Consider the following 26178-nt stretch of genomic DNA (forward strand, 5'->3'; position numbering starts at 1 on the left):
GTACTTATAGTCAGTTCTTACAGTGTTTTACAATAGTAGGGAGAGGAGGTTCCAGCCAGTTACAACTGGTTCTGGGAGTGCCCCCTCTCTCCTTTCAGCACAGGCTCCAAACATCAGTGGGGGGTTAACGACCCTATTGTGTGAGGCCAGGGCACAGTCTTTACAAATGCAGGTGTGCCCCGCCTCTCCCTTCTCTCAGCCCAGGAAGACTATTCAGTATGCAGATGCACCTCGGTGACACCTCCACCCTCCCTGTGTACAGGCTGTCTGAAAAGTATGCACAAAGCCCCAACTGTCACTCTGCCCAGACATGGATTGGAGTCAAGCTGCAAAACACCAGAATTATAAGCACAGATAAATGCGCACTTTCTAGAAGTGGCATTTCTGTGATAGTAATAAAAAATACACCCACACCAGTAAGCAGTATTTATTATCACCATCACAACCATACCAAACACGCCTACGCTACCCCTCATAAATCAGACAATACCCCTTACACATAAGGCAGGGCATTTCTAATGCAATCCTATGAGAAGGCAGCACTCATAGCAGTGAGACACCAAGTTAGGCTGTTTGTCACTACTAGGACAGGCCATGCAATATGGCACATGTCCTGCCTTTCTACATACATGGCACCCTGCCCATAGGGCTAGCTAGGGCGTACTTTAGGGGTGACTTACATGTAGTAAAAGGGGAGTTCTGGGCCTGGCAAGTAAATTTAGATGCCAGGTCCCTGTGGCAGAAAACTGCGCACACAGGCTCTGCGCTAGCAGGCCTGAGACAGGTTTGAAAGTCTACTTCAGTGGGTGGCGCAAGAAGCGCTGCAGGCCCACTAGTAGTATTTAATTTACAGGCCATGGGTATAGAGATACCACTGTACAAGGGATTTATAGGTAAATTAAATATGCCAATTAGGTATAAGCCAATCATACCAACTTTAGATGGGAGAGCACCTGCACTTTAGCACTGGTCAGCAGTGATAAAGTGCTCAGAGTCCTAGAGCCAACAGCGAGAGGTCAGAAAAACCAGGAGGAAGGAGGCAAAAAGACTAGGGATGACCATGCGTATGGCCAAAAGTCCAACAGGCAGCGTGAGAGGAATTGGTGATGGGGAGTGTAGAACCACAGTGAGAGCATGACTAAGTGACACCATGATATTAGCATCGACCAACATAATATAAAAAGACAACAGAAGCCAATGCTTATCATGTTGAGGCATACACTCCTAAGACTTCCTTGGTGGAGTGTGCATCTTACAGTCTCATTCATTGCGTGAGGATGAAACAATTAGTGGCATCAGTGGGTGTACAGTAACAGAGGGTGTAACAAAGGAAGATACAATATCGCACGTTGCTTAGATGCTGGTGACTTCAAAGGGGTATAACAGACAGCTTGGTCCTAAAGAAAATTACCTTATTTTTAAAAGTGCTTCAAGGTGAATTAAACCAGACTTTCGAATGTGCACACTTAAAAAAACAGAACAAAACACTAACAACAAATTGCCAAATATACTTGGATCAGTCAATGCCACCAACAACTCTCAGACACTGCACTACATACATTTTCTCAAGCAGCTGGCAACTCCTAGTGCCTATTAGAAGCCATAGCTAAAAATGAAAAGAATAATGGTATACTAGTAAAAATATGTTCTTTTAACTGTAAGTTATTCAGAAAAATCACAGTAATTTAGCAATGTAAACATGTTTCTTACGCAATATCCTAAAAACGCTTATTTTGCATGCCATCTATTTAATTCAAAAACACAAATATTGTTTCATAAAGCAATTATTTTCAATATCTGGACAAGTTTTCCTCTCACATTTTGGGCATAATTAAATTCATTGACTGTAAATAAAATATGCAGATATCTTCTGGGTTTCCATTGTAAAAATAAACAATTGTATAGATCTCAATGCCACTATGCCCAAACATCACAAAGAGCTTGCATGCGTTAGAAGTTAAGTTAGGCTACAAATGACAGAGCCACACACAGACACGTCCCATTGATATTGAAAATTATACCAAAGCATCGCACAGCCATCAGGCAGGTGACTATCATCACCCATCATTTTTATGTTAAATATAAATGAGGCTCTCGCTAAGGGGGTATCTATTATATTATTAAATAGAATATGTCAAAATTCAGATATGTAAATCTACATCAGCTTCAACACAGCGGCAAAAATGGTCACAGTTGTAATGCAAAATGATTTCATTTAAAACAAAAGAAGATGGATTGCATTGCTTGTAATAGGCAGTGTACACAGAATAGAATTCTGGAAGTGAGAAATGTTGTGAGTTCACCAAAAACTGCATTACAGAATTTGTTGGTCTTCAAGGAGAATGTACAAGGTTGTACCAAGGACAAAGACTCATGCTGGGCCCATGATTTACGCAACAGCAGCTTATTTCACGTGATGTCTCATTGGTAGATGATCAAATGTTATTAGGAGGTTATGAGCCACATCTGTATTGTCATAGGGAGCCCGGGGGTAAGTTTAAATAAGCATTTGCAATGCAACGGGTCTCACATTTGTTCAAGTTAGAGCTATTAGCGTTGTAAATTCCTAACCAGACTTTTCTTGCCACAAAGATAGAAAGAAAGAAAACAAGTGTGATCATGCTATGTAAAACGCAGCACGATCGCGCAGAAATTGAAAACAAAAAACAGCGCAATTGCGCTGCGTGGAAAATAAAAAGAGAAAGTAGTCCAAAAACCAGGCTGAAAACATTGAGCCTCGTAAGTTTTTAGTAGTTGCCCCGGTGTATTCGAGGAGGGCTAAACACCAGAAAAGGCATGACGTAGGCATGCCTTTCACTAATAAAAACAAGTGGATTTTAAAAGGCAAGCCCATGAACCAATGAAAGTGACAGGCGTGACATGGGTGTGGTTACAAGACCAAAGAGAGATTACAATAGGGACGGAGCGCTTGTGTGCTCGACCCTAAAAATGAATAATGCTAGACCGTGATAATATCTCTCATTGTCTATTTTCCCCATATTCATTGGTTGATAGGAGATTAGGGTTTTATTTAGAACTTTATGGGCAATCCACAGAGCCCACAGTGTTGTGAATGACCTGCCTCTGCCCCCCTTACAGCAGACCCCTGCCAATTTAAGGGTTAAACACCTGATAGGTGTCTTATTTCTAATGAAAGACCTCCCATCCACAAAGAGAGAGGACTTTCATTTGAAGGGTTGCAGGGCGGGCGCTCCTTTAAAAAGGGTTCCACTCAGCATTACTCTTTTTTTTTCAGAAACACACTACCAGTGCAGTGATTTGTTTCTGAACAAACACACAAAAAATCATCCTGACACACGGAAGCTTCTTCCTGCACACTGGAACAACTGTTGATTGTCCTTTCACAGGTTCACCATGCCTCACATGTTGAGCAAGAAAGGGGAAATTCTGCATCTGCTGGGGCTCAAAACAGGTTGTGCCTCCTGATGCACTAAATGTGAAGTCTTTTGGGGTTGTATGTCAGAACAGTGTACATAGAAATATTTGTTGACATTAATGTTGTGTCACAAATACTATATACAAAAATATTGACCCACTAGGTGAAGATTTTCCATTATTAATCCCAATGAGGCAATATTTTAGTGGATTATTTTTTTTAACATAATATTTGTGTCAAGCGTTATTCTGACAACAATATTATGGCACTTAAACTCCCTGGGCTATTTCAGTCGATTAATAATATTGTCAATCATTCATTAATATACGACTAGGCCCTCACAGATTTAAATCTTGGCATTTTAAAACCATTTCTCAAATAGCCCTATTTAGACCCAATTACACTGTCTAACTAAAGTCCTATTACACTCATCCCAGAAGCCTTAACATTTTTAGAACATAGTGTAACTTCTAAACTGTCAACTTATTTAGATGTCAACTCTATCCTTGATGATGCCAAACTTCCTCCAACCAACCCATAACACCAAAACTTATACATAGGTGTTCAAGATGGCTGCCGTCTGACATGTCTGAGCCGAGTGCCCACTTCGCCTTCCTCTACTGTAATAAACTATCAATGTCGAAAGTTGGTGTCAAAGCCAGATGAATGAACACAGAAATGTCAACTCATCTAATGCTGTTCCACAGCAGCATTAGCCAGGCTTTGACTTGATCAGTTGTCCTGAAACACTTTTTGGACTGGACTTTACCTCAATAATATGGGGGAATGGATTGAATGAGGGATCATGAGCTTTATTTTGAAACCGGTTTAACAAATTTCTAGTTAATCTGCAAAAAATATAATGTTCCTATTGTGAGACTGTTGATATCAGGTGTCTTAATTCATATTAATATCATCATGTTTTCTAAAAATTCAGTTGCCCAAATTGTTTTTGGCCATATTTACTCACCCTCATGAGAAATTCTACTCAAAGGCTAATGTAACCTCACAAGTTATGTACCCCTGCTCTAAAAGTGACCTACAGGTGATCTTATTATTCAATCACACCCAGGCTGTAGCTTTCCAAAACCATACTCCTCTAGCGAACCATAACATTGTGATGCTTTCTTGACACACAGTAAGCTTTTCCCCTAAGTAGGCAAAGTCTAATAGGGAGATTTCATTCCTTCTGAGTTTAGTGGACACCCAGAGTGGCCAGGCTACCCCTATTGCTATCAGCAATCAGCAGTGGCCATTCGTTTTCCAACAAACAGCTTAGACATTGAGCTATGATCCATCTTGATTAAAACAGGGTTTTAAAACTGTAGTAAGCATCCAAACCTGCTAGCCCACTTCCAGGAAATATCAGCTTTCAGAAGCTCAAGGCATATCCGTGAGCCCAGCATTAGAAAGGAAGATAATTTGCCTGATTAGGTTCCATGAATCCTGCTTGCCAAGACATATTTTAAATACACACAACATTAAGCCCCTTCTGTCCACACATTACCACTTCACCAGCTAGATGTCAATGTATTTATATAAATATAACTGTTCATCTATTGCTCTATCCAGACACATCTTACCAGCCCCCCCAGTCAATTATTCAGATACAGTATGACCATGGAGCACCAGGCTATGTTTAGCTGGAAATACTGCATATAATACACTACTTTATTGGACTCCATCAATTCAGATAAATGAAACATATGTGTTTCAGCGTTAGCTTTTCTCTGGGCTGGAGAATGGAAATCACATCATTACACAATGTGGCACTATTATCCACACTTGTGGCAGGATTTTAGCATAGACAATGCGAATGACCAGAATGTGAGTGACACTTGTGCTTTTCTTGCCATTTTGTAACACTAAATAGGTCCTCATATACAAAGTGGCCACGAGGATGCATTTCGCTCTAAAACACAGCAATCAATGCAGGTTTATGAACAAGAGGGGCCGGGTGGAAGGGCAGGCCCATAGCTAGAGGGGTTTGAGTTTCATGAGGCAGTCACTGGATCACTCTGTATATTGGGGGACTGCATTTATTCTCACGAGGACTTACATGTGGCAGGGTGGGCAGAAAGGCTTCGGGGGGGGGGCGATTGACTATTTTATGTATTATGCTAAAAAAAGCAATAAACATAATTAAAAAAGATTAATAAATGAAGGTATTGCAATTCACATACTTTAACATAGTTTTTGCAGAATGTTGCAGAATTACACAAACACAAATTAAGCAATCTTCACACACCCCTACTTTTCTCATTGTAATATGTGTCATTTACAAAAGGAATCATACATTCATACACAGACATGGGGACACACCACCATCGTGTAAACACACACACACACACACATATGCACATGTAAACACACACAAACACACACTCACGGTCACACTAACCTGTAGGACAAACTGCCAGTATCTGAAGAACTGGTTTGACAGGTCAGTGTATGGGCTGAGTTTCTGGCTGTTTCTAGGCTTTTTTCTGCGCTTTTTATCGTAGATTTTCGTGCTTTTACCACAAACACTGCCTACTGCAAGTATATATGCATGCAATCTCCCATATCTTGCAAAACACTTCTACAGCAGGACTTTACAAGTTTAAAACTTCCCTGATTTGCAAATGCTGGGCACTTTTTTTAGCTATCTGATTTGCCTATATACGATGTGCGCCATTTTTAATACACACACTAGACTAGCCTATATTAGCAGAGGCACCCGCTTGGAGAGGGCCGTTCTTTTCGTCATCTTGCCCCAAGCCTTGGAGAAGGCTTCTCCTGGTGACAAGGAAACAGAGCGATCAACTGATCATCAAGCGTGACTGTAAAACCTTTGTTTACAGTTAATCCACATGTCTAAACTCCTCCCTTATATTTTTACTAGTCGCAGTGCCAGGAAGCCTGTTGGTGATCGTCCGCTACAGAAATAAAATAAGCCTGAGATTAACCTAATATGACTCCATTAGCATTACTGTGTGCCAGCAAAACCATGACGCAGAGGAAGGGGAGCTTCAAGAGAGCTATGATGCTATCAGCTATGGTGATATACAGAATACTAGCCTCTCTGAATCAACAAGTGTGATTGTAGAAGTTATAAACATAACTATTTAACCGAAGCACAAATCCATGCAGTGAGTTCTCACTAAATAAGCCTTTTCAGCCTGGGCTCATTTACTTGTCTCTGTAAAGATTTCTAGTTAGTTAGGCTGGACTATGGTTAATGCATGGCATGGAATCTTGCCTTTGCATTGTAGTTATACATCTTTAAGTATAACTTTGTTAGTACATTTGATCCACCGTTAATGTGTTGCCCTAAGGAACAACATTTACATGTTACACAGGATATTTCCTGAAAATCTGCAGTGCAGAAACATAATGCATACTTATGTTTTGAAGCTCAAAGCTGAACCCATGATAAGGAGAGTAAAAAGGATCCATTGACAACCATATTTTTCACACAACATTAGTGGAAAAATGGGGACGCATTCCCAAGGGTCAACAATTCACACAACCTTGGTGAGGGCCCACGCCATGCATAATGTGCCACAAATTACAGATAAAATGTGAAGGGTCCAGGAGATGTTGTCCTCCCTGTCCCGTCACTTAGAACATCTTTGTTGAGTTGCGACCTCTACAAATTAACATCAAGACATCAAATACTCAAAAGTGGAGACGCCTGCTAACTGCACAAGCAAAAAGGGCAAAATGTACAGGTTCTAGACAACAGTTACTCTTGTACTTCAGGTTATACCCCCTTTTTGCTTTTAACTGATAGGCCGTTGATGTATGCAGTGAGGGTGTACTGGAGCCATGTTACACCATTGCTACATGGCAGAAGACCATAGTATGAGCAGATTCTCAAAAAAATAACTCTTGTTTAAAGAAATAAAACAAGACCAACACTAACAAGATTCAATAAGTAGAACTGGAGAGATTGAATTTCAAAGTTTAAAGTCAAAATAGCACTAAGAAGCACAAATCGCTATTGAGGATATCAGGTTATGCAAGACCGGGATAAATTCACAAGTTCAGGCTGACCATAATGAGCACAGGACGACTATAGAGACTCAGTTCCACCAGAAAAACAAGGTACCTTGAATCTTGGTTGCAGAGTGATGAGTGGATCCGCATCAAAGATGAGTCGCGCATCCGGGGCAATGCATCGGTTCCAAAATGCAACGAGGTTGTGGTGCAAGGTCTTGTTGCGTTGACACCGAGGATCCTATCAATGGAGCTTACGGTGCAACGGCCGGTGTCGTGGATGTGTTGCATAGTCAAGGAGTTGGGTCGATTCCATTGAGAGGCGAAGCTGCAATGCAGAATTTCGGCATCACCGTCAAAGCTGCAGTTGAAGGGAGATGCGAGGAACATGTGCCAGGAAGAGTGTCGAGCAGTGGCAATTCCAAAGGTGATGTGTCAAACCCAAGATGCTGGATGCAGCAGCAATGCAAATCTTTTGCTACAGGTCCAAACCATGCAGCAGCTGTGATGCGTTGATTCTGCTCAAGGATGCACCACTCAGACAAGAAGATGTGTTGGTTCTGCTTGGGGATGCGTGGATCAGCAGAGTGTGTGTGTGTCGGTTCTACTCTTAAGCACGTTAGGCCCATTTCCAAAGCTCCAGGACTACAGTGGCACCACTTGGCAAGGTAGACTCACAGACTGCAGAGTCCAGGTACAGAAGCAGGGTGGTTGGAAGTCTACTATGCCCCTGAGATTTCAGATCAGATGGCCAGCCAACTAGACCCTGGAGTCACTCTGGGTTCTGGGTTCAAGTGATGCAGGTCCAGCCTTTCTCACGCAGGCAGAGGGCAGCAGGCACCAGGTCAGCACAGGAAAGCAGAAGTCCAGCGGAGTGTACTCCAGCAAAGTGTCAGTCCTTCAGCAGCACAGTAGTCCTTCTTCCTGGCAGAAAATCCACAGGTTCAGAAGTTTACTGAAGTGGTGGTATCTGAGGTCCAGTTTTTGGACCCAGTGGTGCCTTTAAAGTGGGAGAGATTTCAAAGACAGGCCTTTGAAGAACACACAGGTCCTGCCCTGGCTCCAGACTCACTACACAGGTGTATGTAGCCCTTTGTGTGTGGACAGGCTACAGCCTATTCAGGTGTAAATAAGTCTGTGCCCAGCTCCTCCCATCTTTCCAGGATGGCCCATCAAGTCACACCTAAGCTCCATTTGTGTGTGGCTATTAATAGTAGCATTTTATATTCAGGCCCTGGTTTACCTTACACATAGTACCACTTCACTAGGGACCTATAAGTATGTTAAATATGCCAATTGGGGATGAACCAATATTTCCATGTTTAGTAGAGAGTGAGCACTTTAGCACTGGTTAGCAATAGTAAAGTGCACAGAGTCCTAACACCAGCAAAAATGAGGTCAGAAAAGAGGAAGATGCAGGCAAAAAGTTGGGGAGAAAATCACCCTAAAGCAGTCAGGTCCAACATACTGATAGAGATACTGAAGCTTTCCTACCATTATTGACAAAACAAATTTTTGGAAAAACCTGTTTTTGTGATAAGCTTACTACTGGATGCCAGGAGCTCCAATGAAGAACAGGAGGGCAAGCTCAACTGTAAAGGAGAAGGAATAAGAGTTATATCCGCCTGCGGGGGCAGAAAAGCAGTTGGGTCACCAGCGAGGTATACTAATCATTGCACGTTTTTGGGTTGTTCAGCATTTAGGAATCACTTTGATGACAAGAGAATAAAAAAAACATAGCTAAAATTGAAATCTCAGCTTAGAAAGAATATTACTTGCTCAGACAGAGAATCCTCTGCCATCCAGGGTGCGAACTTATGAAACTTTGGGCCTTATTATAAATTGCCCAGATTTAGGAGGGGGTCAGATTAGAAGTGGACTGCGCCTATGTCTTCTCCTTCAACCCTTGAGTTTTTTCTGTTTTACGAGGTGGTTTTCCACACCTAGCAAAACTGGGCCAGAGTACTCATACCCGCTAATTGCTGATGCAGGAAAATGTGGGCTACTCAGAATTAGTCAGAGAAGTATTCCTCTAGCGGATAATGCTCCAGCCAAACTGTAATGGGGACTCATAATAAGAATTAATGACAGTTGATCCACCCACTGAAGAATGAAAATCCAGCAGACAACAATGTTGTGGAGCTCCTACTTATAAGAGGGTCTAGTCATCATGCTGAACCTGTCAGCATGCAGGTCTGAACTTCCAGCAGGAGATTCACTAATAGAAAGAGGCTGACTCTTTTCTTAAGATTCACAGAGAGCCTGAAAGCATTTCCTTGCTTTTTGATGCAAAGCATCAAATTGGTATAACTGAATAGTTTATAAATTTCCTGTTTCAAACTAAAGGAAGCAAGGCACTCAGTGCCAAAAAAACTTTTCGCTTCACCTCACAGAATTGACTTGCCACATTAAAGACAGCATACCAAGCACAATGAATGACCCCACAGTTGTGCTCATCTGCAAGTTAAAACATCTGTGTTGATGCAGATCTCTTTATTATATAGAAGGGCTTCTTGCATCAGAAGGGGAGACCCTTTTTTCAATTATAAATTCCAAAATTATCCTTTAGTGGGTGGACCTCTTGATCCCACAGTTGTGGTAGATAAAGTTGAGCAGTACTCATTATTATAGGACTTAATTTATGACATAAAAGCATAAGCCCATGAGGTCCTAAGCTCTTTGCAACTACTAAACTGTAGCCACTTCCCCTGTGACAAAGTAAGGATCTCTTTTTGTCATTTCCAAATGGGATCATGAAAGACCAGTTTTCTGTTTTCATGGCCGACAGCAAGTTCCCCAGTTTAAAGCTGAGAAAATGTGATCTAACATGAACACCATAAAATATACATTGAAAACGAAAGGCTGCAGGTTAAAAACTGTGCACATGAACCTAATCCTCTTGTAAACTTTTAAAAAAAACAAGAGCAAAGAAGAGCACTCATCTTGTCTTGAGAGACCAACCTTATGTTTAGATAAGCAGTATCTTGCAGCAAATCTATATAAAACAAGATGAGCATTGTGATCAGCAAAAAGGGAAGCTCAGAGAGAAATTTTGAATTTGATTTTAGTTTTTTAATATAGTAGGACAACTGAAAAAAGCGTGGCCTATGGCTCATGGTACAACATCCGAAGACAACATTTTTAAAACAAAAATGTGCAGTTCACAAAAGTATAAAAATGATTCGCGAACAATGCAAAAGCCATAAAAGGCCAAAATTCATAAAAAATGTGACTGCAAGATATTATCCCGACATGTGATTACTCAAATTACTGCTCAAAAAGTAATATTACTAACTCACATCTGAATGAAGCCAAGAGCATAGCCATGCATAACGAAGAACGAATCAAATAATTTGGAAACCTAGGAATAGCAGTGAAAAAATGCTTTAAGAGAAGAGCATGCTTTTTGACAATGGAACTATCCGTTAGATCAAACATTTGCCACCTGTTGGACAGAGTCGGCAAGCAATTGTTAATTTGGTCAGTAGATAAGATGGATGTTGCAAGTGAATGGCTTGGAGTGTGAAGCCGCGTGGTTTAAACTTGAAGCACATCGCATGTAGGAACCAGTGCTATTCCCTTTCCAGTCACTGCCAGGACATGAGGGTCCTGAACGAGGCCACTCAGACCAGAAAAGATGGCCAGACAAGCCTCAGGCTCTGGGGATTAGAGACATCAAGCACATTTAATTGCATTCCCACACATACATAATTAGCTCGCTAGAGGTACAGCCATCATTGTGAACAATGATTAGAGTATGGGAAGGCATAACAGAGTCTAACACAACAGGGTGCGGCTAGATGGCCTCTAGGTGAGAAACAGGCAGGCAGGCAAACATGAGGATCTGTATTTGTTTGCATAGATTAATTCATCTGTTGTAAAAGCCACCAAAAGATACCTTTATGAAGTTTTCAAAACAGATCATTGAACTTGCATTTCTATAAATCAGTGTAGTCACAGTTAAGCAGATTAATCACAATCCAAACAACTATTTCTATCAGTGTTTGAAATTCAAAATATCAGAAACAAAATCAAAATTCTTTGCAAAATAACCTCACTTAAACAACATAAAGGTCACTGGTCACCCAATAATGTAAGAGGAATTAGTACTCTAAGGTTGTTGTCATCCTAATTACCCAAATCAAAAGGTGCCAAACTCTATTAGATAGACCAACCACTGAGACCTTACTGAATATATCTGAAACTTCAAATTAAAAAAATAAATCATGGATTCTTGCACATAGTGCTGTTAATGAATCTGTTGGACTCAGCCCATTCTGCGGGGTCATCCCCAATCTTGTTGCCTTCACCCTCCTGTTTCTGAACCCGTTTTTGTTGGCTTTTGTGTCTTTGTGCACTGTACCACTGCTAATCAGTGCTAAGGTGCTTGTGCGCTCTCCATTAAACATGGTACAATTAGCTTACACCCAATTGGTGTATTTAATATACTTGTAACTCCCTAATAAGGAGTTGCTACATTTGCCCAAGGACTGTGAATTAAATGCTATTAGTGGGCCTGCAGCACTTATTGTGCCACACTCTTAAGTAGCCCTAAAACATGTCTCAGGCCTGCCATTGAAGCCTGTGTGTGCAGCTGAAAACTGCCAATATCGACCTGGCAAAATAAACCTTTTACCAACACTTCGTTTTTGATACATGTAAGTCACCCTGAATGTAGGCCCAGGATAGCCCAGAGGGCAGGGTGCAGTGTATATATAAATTGGGACATGTACTTTTACTTTTTATATGCCCTGGTAGTGAAAACTCTCAAGTTGTTTTTCATTACTGCAAGGCCTACCTCTCCCACAGGACAAAATTTGAGTTATTCTTAGTACATTTAATAAGCTGCAATTTCCAACTGGGAACAGATGATCAGTTCATGTTTTGTGTTTTTGGAATTGTAATGAAAAATCCTAACTTATGGTACTCAGATTTTAAATTACAATTGTGAAAATGCTACTTTTAGAAAGTTGGCATTTTCCTGTCTTAGCCATTTAACTCCTGCAGCCTGCTTATGGGTCACATGATGGGTGTAGTTGACTTTTGGGCTTTGTGTATACCGCCTAGACAGCCACAGACAATAGGCAGCTCAAGTGTGCCTGGATGGGCCATCACAGGCATGATGGGAGGAAGGCGCTGGGCACAGCCCCACTTACACCTGCATAGTCTGTATCCTGCCTCCACACAAAAGCTGCATACATCCTGTAGTTAGTCTGGAGCCAGGGCAAAGAAGACAGGGCACCTGTGCACTTCAAAGGCAAGTAGCTAAAAGCTTCTCCCCACTTTAAAGGCACAACTGGGTATAAGTACTAGAACTCAGAAACAAACTCTTCAGTATGCTCCTCAACCTGTGGATTCTCTGGCAGGAAGACACAGAGCGACACGAAGACCCACAAAACCTCATCGTACAGCTGCCAGCTCCATCAGAACTGACACAAAGCAGCACAAAGCCCCACCAAGCTACGCAGCACGGCTCACTGGAACTGACACACAACAACAAAAAGCCTCACCACCACTTTCATCAGAACTGATGCCAGACATTGCGAAGTCTCGCAATGCGAAACCGTGCAGACCGTGCACCAGGATTTAAGGTATTGTGTTCAGTGGACCTGAGTGGTTTCATTATGGTTGGCCTGAACCTGTGACAGATAACAACACTTTGTGCTTTTTGAAGCTATTTTCAAGGAAACCTTAAAATTACGTATCTCCGGTTCAACTGATTCGATATTTGTCATTTTGGTCTTGATTTATTTATTAAAACTTTCTCTCATTTTCAAAATCTGTTGTGGGGTCGTTTTGTGGTGTGTTTTCACTGTGTTATTGTTGAGGTGCTACAAAAATACTTTACACATTGCCTCTAGGTTAAGCCTGACTAGGGTAAGCCAAGCTACTAGAGGGTTGATCACAGGTTAATTTGGGGTTCGTTTTATGCGCAGCATGACAAGGATTGTGGTTGATGCTTGACCAGGGCTTACACCACAGTAAACCAGTAACTCAATTTCCTACAGAATCAAAAACAAAATCGAAATTTCAGGCCTGTTGAAGTGCTATTCAACATAGTAACATTAAGGCAAGCACAAAACGAAGAATATAGTACAGTCAATTATGTGAAATTATGTTTTGAATCTTTAGTGGTAACTTATCTTCCTAGTTACATTTCATGCTTTCTACATAACCACCCATGGTTTTAGCTTCTTCCACCACAATCGGCTATATCTCACAAACTATAAACTTCAAGAACTATCCGAAGCCCCAAACCATATAAGCAATTAGATTTTCTCAGAACAATTCCAGAATGATTTGTCTAACCATCTAAACTGGTCAAATATTTACATTATTTTACAACATCCATCCTACCTGTCAGGTAACAATATAGTTTATTATCCTTTAACTCCTAGTCTAACATGGAGTTTAACAAAGCAAATGTGTGTATGTGAAAGTAGAATTAACATGCCTCCTAGCTGACACTTGTTCTCTTGCTTTCCTCCCCTTTCTCTGCATATCTCTATCACCCACTTTCTTTATCCCTCTCTTTCTCTCTCTCCCTTTCTTTCTCTTTCCATCACTGTCATGATAAACAGAAATTATCACTACAGCTTTTAATTGCAAAGATATGTCTATACAACATGCTAAGTGGCTTAAAATCCAAAGGAGTGTATACCGGGAACTTCTCTGCACCAATTGGAGAGGGCAAGCTACATGCATTTGCCACACAGATTCAAATGAATAAAATCCACATATGCAGTGTTCTGTCTGAGCTTGAATTGAGTGTGGTAACTCAGAGATATTAGTTGTTAAACTCCTGGACAACTTAATTTATTTATACACAACTGTGTTATTTTGTCAGTCCTAGACCCTATGAGGGACTCACATGCAACTTTACTATCTAACACCAAAAATGCAGAAGCCTTTTGATTGGGATGGAATGGAGCAATCGGGGCATTTCCTTAGCAAGGCATCTACATGTACTGCATTCTGACATTGATATATTGCAGTGGGATAAAAGCCATTTATTTTTAATGCAAAAGATGACTCTTCCTCCTGCTATTTGGTGTACCTACAGGGTGACACCTGGTCACAATACATGCATTGTCCATAACCATTTGGAGCACTTGGAAGCGCTGCCAGTATGATCTGTGTGAGCTCCTCTGCCGGTGCTGTGATCTAATACACTGTAACTTGGATACCATCTTCCAACTGAAATCCCTACAATAAATGAATGTGCCCTCGTTGAATGTAACTGAAGATTATGTAAAGTGCTCCAGTACCTTTGGATCGAGTTTGCGCTATTTAAAAACTGCAACAAAAAAATGAGACACTGATTAGCTCGCTAGAGGTTCAGCCATCCTTGTGACCCTGAAGTAGGATGACATCCACATGAATATAAACTGAATCCATGATTGAGGTTTTGTGTCAGATGACGGTTCTTTCTTGAGAAGACCCATTTTATTGGTGGTTTGGGTCAAAACAGCGACATTTGTAAAGGGGTCTATGAACATAACCATTATGAATAAGGAACAACATTCAGCTTGAAACAGCGGACATCCCTGATTGATCAGATTTAACTTGGATGATAATCCTGTAGCTCTTCACCCACTTTCAATGTTAACACAAAAAAAAGTGATTATTGTTATGCTTTGTTGAATTTTATCTGTGTTCTGGTAAATGCTGTCTTTTCTGAATGTATAGAAATCTGTTACATGTTCTTTTAAGCCTTGTTTGCTCCCATTGATAAATTAATGATCCTTTCTCAAACCCTTTTTCTTTTGGAGACAGTGGGAGGTGAACACTTTAGTGAGTGGTGACTGGCTGATGAATATCCCAACCTTAAAATATCTTTGATATCCATGCCAAAAATACTATCCTCCACTTACATTTTGTACCACAAACTAATACAATTTATATTAGTACAAAATGAGTTAGCACTGAGAGTTTCCAATACACATTGTGGCCACTGTCTAACCATGGAGAGTGACGGTTTCGCTGAGAATCTCCAGTTTGCATAATTTTAAAAAGTGTAATACGGTCTGGCAAAGACACGTGAATCCAGGGCTTTAAGTGGGCTGGGTCCTGCCGGTGCACAGCAGCGGCAGTTCTGAAAAGCAGGTGCTGAACCAGGCTCTCCATTTTTGCCTGATCCTCAGGATGAAAAAAAATCTTAACTCTGCACCAGTGCCACCGTTCACTGCCTCTGCTGTAACTTCAAAGAGAGTCGTTACAGTTCTTTCACAGTCACATCATTTCACAACTGAAGCATTTTGAATATTTTATACAAAGTTGCCACTGTTCTTGCTTATTTATCTTATGCAACTAGCAACCATTGACAAAGCCAATAGTTTTGGCGTGTTGTAGACATAATGTTACCTGTTGTATTATATATCTGGATGCAACAACAGAAAGAAGCAGCAAAATACCAGTCTGGTGACTAAGCACAGGTTTTTGGCTTAGATGTTTTTCAGCCACGCCCTTAATTACATCGACCACTCCCCTTTGGGAGACACTCCCCCTCAGTTTTTTATCCGACTTAAAGCTGTGCGTGAATCTACAAGATAGGTTATTATGTAATAATGTGGTTATCCATCCAGCAAAGTAAATCCATTTGGTTCTGTGTCTTTTGGATGGCTAGATTATTATCAAGAGTGCAATTCTCTAGTTTTGATGTGCGTACTAACCTATGGACTAAAACCAACCTCCCTCTAGCTCTTTGCTGACTCTGTGCAGGGTTGGGTGAGTTCCAAAGGGCGCTGCAGATAACTCTTTTATATAATTGATAATTGTTATGAGGGGTGGAGCTAAACTCCTTCTTTAGAAAAGCTTATATCCAGATAAGGAGGGGCTGTTAAAATATTACATCTCGTTTGATAAACATCATGTGTATCTCTTTAAACATATATTGGAGATGAATGTATACAACTCACAGCCTTGAGCCAGCAACATACCAAACAGCCAAATTGGGATGCAAATTAACCCAGGTAGTCTTCCTTGGCTACACTCCTGAAACTCAAATGTTTGAATCTGATGAATACACCAGCGTGGGATGTACTTGGAAACATTTTAGACATATATGGTTACAGTAAGTGTATGTCACAGTTAGAAAATGTATAAAATAGTAATACATCAAATGAAAAACCAGTACTGATGATCCTGCTCAAACAATGAGAAAATGGCTACCAGTCTGTGGTGGAATCCTCATGACCATGGTGTGAAGATACCCAAATCCAGAAGCGCTGTGATGCCATTTGAATGGCAATACAGCACTATACAAATCTCTGCACCATAAAATGCCCATTATAGCCGATGGCTCACCTCAAAATATGTTGAAGCCCAAGGCGTGAAGGTACTCAAACCACACATGGCTGTGTGACTGTTATTGACAATACACCACTACACAAATCACTGCAACATACCATGCTAGCAAAGGTGTCTTCGAGACCAGGACATGAAGACCACCGAAACCCGACAGTGCTGCGAGGGTATAGTCATCCTAGTGGCCACAGAGTACAATATACACCTCTGTAACGTACCATGCTAGTATTGGTCATACTTGCAGCATGAACGTCAATTCACCAAAAGGCCAGGGGCCAGGGGTAGCGGAAGTGATACCACATGCCATTTGACGTTTACATTCGCTCACACACACGATTTCACATACACACACAATTACACATGCACACACTCTCTCACATAAACACATTCATTCTCACCTGCAAGCATGAACATTTAACATTTACATTTACTTACCTCAGCTGCTGGGGGGGGGGGTCATAGTCCAGCTTATTGTACTCCATTTTATTATACTAACAGTGAATAATATGTTATTTTTCACTATTAGTGTAATAAAATTGGCAAAAAAGAAATTGCAGCCCCAAATGATGTCCATCAGGACGAGCTTCCCCTGTGTTTATGGCACTGAATATTCCACCTCTGAGACCAGGGGTAGCAAATGCAGTGCTAGGGCTCGCAAGGGGCAAACCAACGACCCCTGAGGACCCCTAAATGACGATCGTGCGTGGCAGCGCTAGCGATGTGTAAGTCTGTAATATTGCTTGCGCAATATACAGATAGAAGTACAGCCATTAAGGAATCAAGCCGCTTTCTCCCATCGGACTGACTGATTAGGAAACTTAGTTACTGCTTACTAAAAATAAGAAATCATGGAAAATAATCTCCCTTTACAATTAATGGTAAATTATGTTGCCATTTCCGTTAGCTGCACACCTGTTCAGTATCTGCGTACATCTGCTTCATTTTCTTCATTTTCTGCAGCTCACAGAGTAGAGAGTACTCTACGCCACAACGTTTCCAAAGTTAGTCAAGGTGTTTGAGAAATGAAAGCCCTTTTTAAAATAACGCCAAAAATGACGAACTCTTATTGTAGCACAGAAGCAAGTCTGCCACGAATTATCTGTTTACCTCGTTTACCTCGCTCGCCTCCAGATGGTTCGAGGAGTATTCCCTTGAGGTCTTCATGCTGTGAGCTGCCCCCAGACCAGCAGCAGGCGGGCAGGTACCAGGGAGCCCTTGTGTGTATTCTTTCATCCGAGCAGCACCTGGTTGGCTCTCGCTTCAATGTCGGTGGAGAGGGAGCGACAGGCAGCTGAGTGTTCAGGAACAGCTATGTGGAACAGCAGCTCTTCTGCACTATTTATACACGCGCGCGCGCACGCATAGTTAGTTGTTCACCCACGCCTCGGCAGTACAGGGAGGCACCAAAAACGTCAGGCTGAACAGAAACCAACTCCAAGGCCTTCTGCTGAACCGGTTTGATGGAGAAGGGAAGTGTCGGGGGATTCGTGGTTTTGCAGCTTCTCGACTTGATAGTCCTGCAGAGGACGCGCGCAAAAACCCAACGCACAGACATGGCCTTCGTGGCGTTTGCGCGCGCGCGCTGTCGGCGCTCTCTTCCCTGTGAGGCTTGTTACCGCGAAGGCACAGGATCGCTGCCCCCTTTAGGATTGCAATCGTTGATTCTGCACGCCGCCCAGATGTCGCTGCCTCGCCTGGCACCGCGCGCTGCTGCTGCCATGGAAATGGCTGGGACTGTCACTGGCAGAGACTGGGGAATTAACAGGCGGATCAGACACACTGCCTCGGCTTCTGAAGGGAATAGCAGCCCATTCATGATCCATAGGCAAGAGACCGACGGCGTTGCAGGGAAAACCTCTTGCGCGGGACCCAGAACCGTTTACAGGGAAATATTGCAGCAAAGCGAGGTTCCTATGTACACCCTAATGTATCTTTTTTCCTCTTTTCAAAAAAATGTTAAAGCTTTCACTGATAAGCCTTGCTGAACGTGTCTTAGAGTTGGCTGGATTCCTGTCGTGCCACAACAGTTATTTCAATACACTCAGCAGCATGTTTTTTCGTGTCATTGAGCCAATATTTTAGGCACTAACAAAAGTCGACCAGTAGCAAATATGACGTATGGTGAGGGTTGTTCCTGGGTATTTCACTTCTAATCGTATGAATGGAACTTATTCTAATGGAATTTCCAGCCACTCCCTCCAGCAATATAGGGCCCAAATTAGACTTTAATTAAGATGGTACTTCGTTGCAATTGCTAATGGTGTACCCTCTCCACCACAACAAAGTCCCTCCCACCTCATTTAGAGTCAGGCGGAATTTGAGTATGTAGATGGCAGAGACTACTCTGTCTACGCTACCTACATACACCTCTGATTGCCCTATGGGATAAGGGTCGTCAGAGGTTTGGTCATGTGTTCATCCACACTGTTTATACTGGGTGAACACATGGCCAGTTGTCACTGTAAAAACCTCATAGGAATGGGCAGGACAACCTGCAAAATGACTATCACACCATGGTAGAAATATCAATATTGCCACATCGACACTAACGTTTGCTTCAGTGCTTTCACCACGCACTAAAAGCTAATTGGAAGCAGCGTCTTGTTGGCCAGCATCTCTGAGCTCAACATGACCCAACTGAAGCATGTTCAGATGCAGCACCATGACTCATCAAATATCTTCCCACGTAAGATGAAATCCCAGAAAACTTTACTGTGGTCCTAGTGACCACTTGCATCACTTTCAACATTTGTCGCCTCAAGTGCAAGACAGGTAACTCTGGAACTACACCGTACCTCCAGTGGAGCACTCACGGCAAGTAGCAGCAGCATTGCCAAACAGGACATCCGAAAATGCAGATAGAAGAAAATGAGAAACCAGGTGTTCTGACATTCTTCTAGGACTTAGAATGTAATCACAGAAAATATCTGTAGGATTCCATCCAATCTCTACTTTGCCCTGGAGGTGAAAACTTATCTCATCGAGCAACACCTTGTCACGAGTGGGCCATGCTATATCATTCAACAGTGGACCATGCTAAATCATTGTCACTCCCACCTCCTCCTATTCTGCACACTTTTCCACCCATTGCTCAGCTACCCCTCTCATGGCCACCGTCCTGGAAGTTTCAACAGAGCACTTCTTTCATCTCCAGTGTAAACCCAAACTGATGATGTTTCATCCCAACTACTGCCTCTTGTCTTCCAAATAAGCAGCACTACTCACTATAAACCACCATTTATTTTCATGACTGTTGATTTGATCTAGGCTTTTGCTAAACAAGTGACATACATAGAAAAAAACATTACAGGTGTTACATGTTAGCCTACTATTTAAAGGATGGGTGTTACACCTGTCCCAGTTATTTTAATTTAAATATACCACAGACTACAATGGCTGTGAAATAAGAAAACCTCTCTTGAAAAGCGCCTTACTTTTTTGACTTTCACTAAGACTTCACCCAGTACTGACTGAAATCTCAAAACATTTTTTGTTGTGTTTTTTTTGTCTGAAATGTTTTGAAGTTTTATGTGGCCTCTTCAGCTATTGCTCTCTCTCTCGAGGACCTTGACATTGGAGAGAAATATTTTGGTCTCCAGAGAAGGTTTGTGGGCATTTCAATTGTAAGCAAAATGCCTTGTAGGTGTGCAGACTTTTAAGTGGAAACCTTTAAAAAATATATATATTTGTAAAGTAAAATTGTGTGTTTTTGCCTGATTGAGGTGCTCAAAAAATCAGCCGCAGCACATACCCAGAGTTGCAGAGTAAAGTATTCTATTTATTACCATTGTGTGTGTGGACAGGCCATGACTCACAAAAGGTGAAGCATCGAGTGGGTCAGAATGGTCGTCTCCTCCAACAACAGTAATACATAGCATATTACACTTTCGGCATCAGTAAAACCTGTTTATACCATGGTACTTCTTCATGCCTATTTATGCCTCAGTAATGAGATATACTCTGTTTGATTTTTCTTAGCCTAAGGGAAAAAAACCGAACAATGTTTGACTCAGACATACAGTGTGCCCTAGAGCTACACACTTTTTAGATTTTCTGGGATAAGAAAAAAAAAAAAAAAGTATCTGGTTTCTTTCTTGGCTTGACTTTCGATTCTTTTCTCTAAATGCTTCTTCCTCTCCATAGGAAGCATTGTGAGAGGAAGGAATTGTGTGTCGGTGCCCCAGCAAGGGCCAAGAGTCTGGATCCTTTCCAAGCCTATGAAAAAATCCAAACAGCATCTAGCTCCTAGCTGGGACACAGACACTGAGCAAAAACAAAATCCAAACAGTGCCCAATTCCTTATTGGGGCAGAGCGACACAGCTCCTTCTTTTCACTGTGCGAAGTAAGAGGAAGGAACTGTGTGTCTGGGCACCAGCAAGAAACCAGATGCTGTCTGGAATTTTTCTTAGCGTATGAACACTTGTTATGTGCTTTATCCTTATTTGCAATTTTTGGAGGAAACAAGGCTGAAACCCATGTGCGATCTCAGAAACACATATAATAATTCTATAATTCAGCAACAGGTTATTTGTGTGGGCTTTTCAAGGTGTTTCCAAAAAAACTAACTGTGGAGATTAAAAATAGCAACTAAGAATGAAATCAAGGGTAAGTTCTAAATATTTGCAGAAATGGCAAATTCACAAAAAAATATTTTATTATTTCTTAGACTCTTCCAGTGACATACATGCATGCTATTTGTAATTTATTTAAAACCATACATTGCCCAGAGCCAACAATTAATCTGTGGTGTGAAATGCTTGATAATGAAAACTCTAATGCATGCAAATAGGGTAAATGCATGCAACAATCCAGGTCTAGGAATCAGGGTATCATATAAGCGATTCTGAATATTGGATTACCCATAATGCCAAATAATTATTATGTTTCTGAAAATATATTTGGGGCGGTAGAAAAAATAATAAATAATATCAAATGTACTACCATCTTGTGTCCCCACATGTCTCTCAATTAAAATGGTAGCCACAAGTTTGGACAGGATTATCTCTTGGGTTGTAAAATAAAAAGTTTGAAACTAGATTTATTTATTTTTTAGGATGCGAGTAGCATCCCAACGTTGGTCAGCACCTCAGAGAACTTTACACCCAAGACACTTCTGAAGAATGCACACCAATTGTGGCTTGCGTGGGTGCCATGACTATCCTCATATTTCTGTGATGGAAAGTTCTGTAATTGGGAGTGAACATAAAAATTCCCACCAATCTGTGTTCCCACACTTTTACTGATCAATACAGTGCCTCACGTGTGGGTGGCCCTACCATAATCGACTGGAACAGGTCAAAACTGTGAGTGGGTAAAGTTAGTCTACTGTCAAGATGATCTTCAGGGGATCAATGCTTTGGCCTATTCTTGTCCCATGAAATAGGCCCACCCATCCATACAGTAAACTACTTTTATCAAGACAAGTGTAGAAATATTGTATGATGGAACTTTTGCTTTTTGTCAGACGTTCTGGCTTTTTATTACAGTATAGTGAAGCAGTTAGGATGTTTTTACAACTGCTTTCATATTTGAAGTGTTTTCTGGGTAATCAAATATGTTGGGAGTCATATAGGTTAAGTCGCCAAAGGGTCTTCTGGGTGTCTACTCTTTTCAATTGTCTGGGTTTGGTAGGTCTCACACTGAGGACTGGCCCAAATACTTCAGTTGTCTCAATAGAATCTTTCCCATCAAAAGTATTCCCTGAAGTCCAGTGTGTGAATCCCTGCTCAAACTTACTGAAAACCCTTGCATATACTTCACTCCCACAATGAAGTAACCCGGAGGAGCTGCCCCTAGAAGAGAGGTACCTAAACCAGTATTTCAGTCGCTGTCTAAAATTTCCCTTGTGCACTGGACCCAGTTTATCACTTATTCCTAGGTCATAGACCCCCATTCATGTCTAGTAACCTCACATTCGGGTGACCTAGAGGAAGATATAAGGGTGTCAAACCTTGGCAAGGACATGTTTCTGTCAAAGGAAGACTGGATGGATAACCGTGCTTTCAAAACAAACGCTACAATCTGAAAACTTTATTTTCAGTGAGTTCATCTGAGCAGCCAAATAGGGTGAGGGATGTCTGGGGTAAGGCAATAGAACAATTAGGATGAGTAGATGCTGAAAATATATGATTGTTATGTTTCCATACAGCCCAGTAGTGACACCTGCAACCAGAGGGCTGCTGGTAATCTAAAGCAGCATTTTCCTTTCAGCTGCTTTGCGAATTTCCCAAATGAGCTGCACCCATTCCGTCCACTGTAGACCGGGGTGGATGTTGTTAATGCACAGGATGGTCACTGACCTACCTTTTTTAGGGGAGAGGCAAGAAAACGAGAAAAACACAGAGCAGCAGGAAAGATATGTTTACTTGCTACTTGGTGATGAATTTGACCGAATCTGTGCCTTTTCTGGAGGGCAAGTGGTACATGGCGGCTTGCTTTGCTTGTACCAGGCAATATTGTCTTCAGCCTGGTGGGACAAACCAGAACAATTACATTATAGAGGAGGGAATTTTGGATTATAATGCTTTCTACACAGTTCCATTTGGAGCACATATTGCTATGGATGAATTTGGAGTTAACAGAGCTCCATTCATTTAAATAACCTGGGATGGGTTAGGCTGATGTGGACTAAGGAGTGGCTGGAAATGATTTGTTGGTCATCATGAAAGAGGATGGCCTGGAAGGGAGGTCCAGCCTCTCTTGTTCAGGTTAAGTAAGCTCCAGGGTGAGTGGTAAGTGGTACGTGTGTTTTCACTTCTGCAATTCTTCAGTTTGGAAAAAGTTACGAAGGTAAGGCTGAGCCCACTGCTTTTGAGTGCAGTGGTCTGCTGTGTCATTGCAGTACAAGCAGAAGACCTGGACCATGAGGGAAGAAATGCGCTGGGACAAGAAAAAGAACACAGACACACAGTCATCGCTCTCATGCCCGACCAGCCTAAGTATCCAGATTAATCTACCTGCAACTGGAACATCAAGGTGTTAAAGCTTCACAGCAGGTCACCACTTGGCTCGGTATTACACAGTCCCTTCTCCTGCCCATAGACCTTCTGGTCTGAGACTGATGTGTACCTAGGCATCCAGATTCCTTTCCCACTGGCTGTACCTTCAATCTGAAGGAAAACTGTGAGTCAAAGCACCCCCAACCACAGCAGGAAAGCAAGGCAAGGCATGATACCACTGGACAGATGGGCACCTCGTCTGACACCTACCTAAACCACAACTCCCAGGATCACCGTCAGCGCATTGCCCTTTTTCCCTGTATCCACTAAGTGGTCATCAGTGCTGCAGTGCCGTGAGAGTATGATCTTTGCTCTCCACATTGACTGCAGGAGGGCTGAATGCACCAACCCTTCTGGCAGTCGGTGACATTTACCGAATCACTGTCACTAACCTTCAGCCTGCCACCATTGCAGCATTGTTGCTGTACCCATTACTGGAGTTGTGTCAGCAGCCTTTCTCTCTCTGAGTCGGAGAGGGCCTGATACCTTGACCCTGACTGGACTGCCTTGCTCAGCCTGTACACCTTTCCAATGAGGCTTCAAAAATAAATCGTCCTGCTGAAGAGTGAAGAGACCCAGTCCAGTCCTGAATCCCAAAGCCTGCCGTTCCTACACTGACAGAACCAACACTCGTTGCTCTTGAGGAAAGATTGCCATCTGGAGTTCCTGCCACTTCTAGCCACTTCATGCAGCCTTGGCCTCAAACAAAGACATCACTTCCACCAAGGTCATTCACCACACCGGGAGAGACAGCAGAACAGGACAGGAGGGCCAGCCAAATTAAAACAGCAGCAACATTAGGCAGTAGCATTAAAAAGGACTAGCACTGCAGCAGCCTTGGTTCTCACTGAGTACTGTGAGCAGCTGTGCCTCCCTGTTGCATTGTCCCTCGGGCAAAGCTGTCTACGTGCTTGGCCCAAGTGCCACAGTCTATCCTCTCAGCCATTGACCAGCACCATTCAGCCCCTTCACAGGCTCAGGAGGCCATCAGATGTACAGCCACAGAACTGTGACTCCAGAGAGCCATCTCACAACCAGTTCCCACGTGCCCACACTGAGCAATGCATCTGTGCACTACCAGGCCTAACTGAGAGGATTGCCCCAAGCACTAACCACTGCCAGTCCCAGAAACTCTGTAGTCATCCAATCCATGCCTGCATGCTAGACGTCGCAGGCAGAGATTGGGGCAGGAGTGAAGCGAGAATATGCCATACATCGTGAAGATTGGGTCTAATCTTGGCAGGCCATGACAGTAACATTGCCCATTAGCACCAAGACCATCACCACTTGTCTTGGCCTTGAGCAGTTTACACAGTAAAGAGGCAGAGAAATATTACAGGTAGCAAACACTTAGAGTGCTTTTTTCATTGGCGAGTGCGTGTGTGTATGTTTGGCTTGTGGTTGTAGGACATTTTGCAAATGGTCCATGTATGTATTGTGCCTGGGACATTTTTTGGCGTGCGTCTAATATTTTCTTAAGATTTGTGTTGAAAAATGGTCCACGTGGATCCCTTTTTTTTTGCAAACATTTGTAGTAAGTGTATGAGACTTTTGAATATATATATATATCTTTCTCCGAACTAGAACTCCTCCCGCACTCCACTCTTTTCTTATGCAAAGCTCGCTCACGCATTATATTCAAGTCTAAATTTCGATCTTTTCCCCGCACGGCGTTCTGTGTGTGGATTTCTTCCTCTTAGGCTGCAAACTTCTCCTTTCAGGGTCCCAGGAACTGGATGGTCACCAAAGGGCAGAGTAAGAGCCTCTCCAGAGACTCCAGGTGCTGGCAGAGAGAAGTCTTTGCTGTCCCTGAGACTTCAAACAATAGGAGGCAAGCTCTAAATCAAGCCCTTGGAGAGTTCTTCTCAAGATGGAAGCCACACAAAGTCCAGTCTTTGCCCTCTTACTCTGGTAGAAGCAGCAACTGCAGGATAGCTCCACAAAGCACAGTCACAGGACAGTCAGCTCTTCTTCCTCAGCTTTTCAGCTCTTCTCCAGGCAGAGGTTCCTCTTATTTCCAGAAGTGTTCTAAAGTCTGTGGTTTTGGGTGCCCTTCTTATACCTAATTTCTCCTTTGAAGTAGGACTACTTCCAAGCAAAGTCTCTTTTGAATGTGGAATCCTGCCTTGCCCAAGCCAGGCCCCAGACACTCACCAGGGGGATAGAGACTGCATTGTGTGAGGGCAGGCACAGCCCTTTCAGGTATAAGTGACCACTCCTCCCCTCCATCCTAGCACAGATGGCTCATCAGGAAATGCAGACTACACCCCAGCTCCCTTTGTGTCGCTGTCTAGTGTGAGGTGCAACCAGCCCAACTGTCAAACTGACCCAGACAGGGGATCCACAAACAGGCAGAGTCACAGAAATGGTATAAGCAAGAAAATGCTCACTTTCTAAAAGTGGCATTTTCAAACACACAATCTCAAAATCAACTTTACTAAAAGATGTATTTTTAAATTGTGAGCTCAGAGACCCCAAACTCCACATGTCTATCC

General features: G+C 42.3%; 1 protein-coding gene across 5 annotated transcripts in view; it reads right to left on the reverse strand.

The window, feature by feature from the left end:
* SLC8A2 (solute carrier family 8 member A2) overlaps positions 1–26178 on the reverse strand; it is an 844114-nt gene that overhangs the window by 572555 nt on the left and 245381 nt on the right. For 2 of the 5 annotated variants that reach the window (XM_069207495.1, XM_069207493.1), the window contains exon 1: positions 17801–18350. The exons of 2 other annotated variants lie outside the window; for them this stretch is intronic. The gene's annotated coding sequence lies outside the window, so the exon portion shown is untranslated. Of the gene's footprint in view, positions 1–17791; positions 18351–26178 lie in introns of those variants that run through there. One more of the 5 variants, XM_069207492.1, reaches the window with a different exon arrangement.

Source organism: Pleurodeles waltl, chromosome 9 (genome assembly GCF_031143425.1).
Source record: "Pleurodeles waltl isolate 20211129_DDA chromosome 9, aPleWal1.hap1.20221129, whole genome shotgun sequence".
Classification (NCBI taxonomy): domain Eukaryota; kingdom Metazoa; phylum Chordata; class Amphibia; order Caudata; family Salamandridae; genus Pleurodeles; species Pleurodeles waltl.